Below are 1,666 nucleotides of genomic sequence, written 5' to 3' on the forward strand. Positions count from 1 at the left end.
TGCAAAGTGCCTTGAGATCATGTATTATGAACGGAATTGAATGTTGGATCTTCTACTTAGGATTGTTACCAGCTTTGCAGGACTTCTTTTACATTGGCAGCACCACGTAAAAGGACAAAAGTTTAAACGGGAGCAGCAGCAGTAGATGTGTTTCCTTTGCAGATGTACGCAAAACATGGTCAACATTCTGCTAATGTTGAAAAAACAATTTTGTGATTGCGTTGTTTCCACTAAATAAACACAATAAAGAAATTACACGTGAATGACTGTTCACGCAAAGTCATTTAAAAAACACATGCCCATCATCCTCCAACTACTTCCTGTCCTTTTCTTCTTCGTGGTTTACGCCAGTGACAAAATCCGGTTGTTGATCATGTGACTAATGAAAAAAGTGTTTTCGTTGCGGTGCAGTTTCGGTCATTTGGACAAGAAACTCCACATCTTCACTGCGTTATGAATCAGCAGTCAATCCTCAGAATGTGTGTGTGAGGAAAAAGAGGCCAATAAAGTGAGATCAGCTCCGAAGACGGTAGAGATGGGAACAGATCACAGTGAGTCAGGGACCGAGGTGTTAAAGTTTTCAATCAGGACCGAAAACATTTCTGTTTACTGCTGCAAACCCATAATGACGCGTTTATCACTGAATTTCTCTAATGCTTTATTTATTTATTTATTTATTTAATTTTTAGCTGTTTAAATTTTGTTCCATGTTCTTTCGTTCCTTTCATTACTTTCGTGTTTTTGCTGCATTAGGTGTTTTTAACGTGTCTAACTTCTGTTTCATAATTTTTCTATAATTCACAAAATGGTATTTTACAAATGAACTCTCCTTGCCTGATTTAGGGTCAAACTGATGGAAGCAGATTTTTTTTCGGCTCCTGCCGATTTGGGTACAAATCTGTTAAGTTCGACGAAAATCTTCATCATATTTTTTTTTAAATTTAAAATCAGTAAATGTTTAATTGATCAATTTCTGCTGTTAGCACTGAAGCTGTGTCTGCTTGTGTTCACATTTCATGCACACTGTAACCGTTTATAGGAATGAGCCAATTTCCCCCTGATCAGCTCTCAAAATAGAACAAATAGATTTAGTTCTATTCTTGAAATGAATCAAAATTAAAACCTAAGGCTATTTTCAAACCAGAAACACAACAACATATACGTCGATACACAGTAAAATTTCCAGAGTAAAATTTACTCAATTTGAAAAAAATTTTACTCTAAAAAAGACAACATTTGGTCCCACTCTAAATAGAGTAAAATTTACTCTCATGGAAGAGTTGAAATTACAGAGTAAAATCAACTCAATTTAGTGCAAAAATTTTAATCACTGCCAAGAGAATTTACTCTAAGTTGTTTAAAAKAAAAACTACTCCACCGTATTTTAACTCTAAGTGGAATATAATTTACTCTAAATAGAATTGCATTCTACTCCAAGTAGAGATAACTTTTAGTCTGACTAAAAGGAAATTTTACACAAAATAGAATACATTTTATTCCACATAGTGTCAAATTGTGCTCTTAGTAGTATAAAATTTTACTCCTAATTTAATTGAATTTTATTCCATATTGTGCAGTTAAACATTAAATTACATTCTAAAATAGAACCAACTTTAACTTTATTTCACTCACTAAGCAATTGTTTTACAGCTATTATACACAGCAG

Source organism: Poecilia reticulata, linkage group LG16 (assembly GCF_000633615.1).
Source record: "Poecilia reticulata strain Guanapo linkage group LG16, Guppy_female_1.0+MT, whole genome shotgun sequence".
NCBI lineage: Eukaryota > Metazoa > Chordata > Actinopteri > Cyprinodontiformes > Poeciliidae > Poecilia > Poecilia reticulata.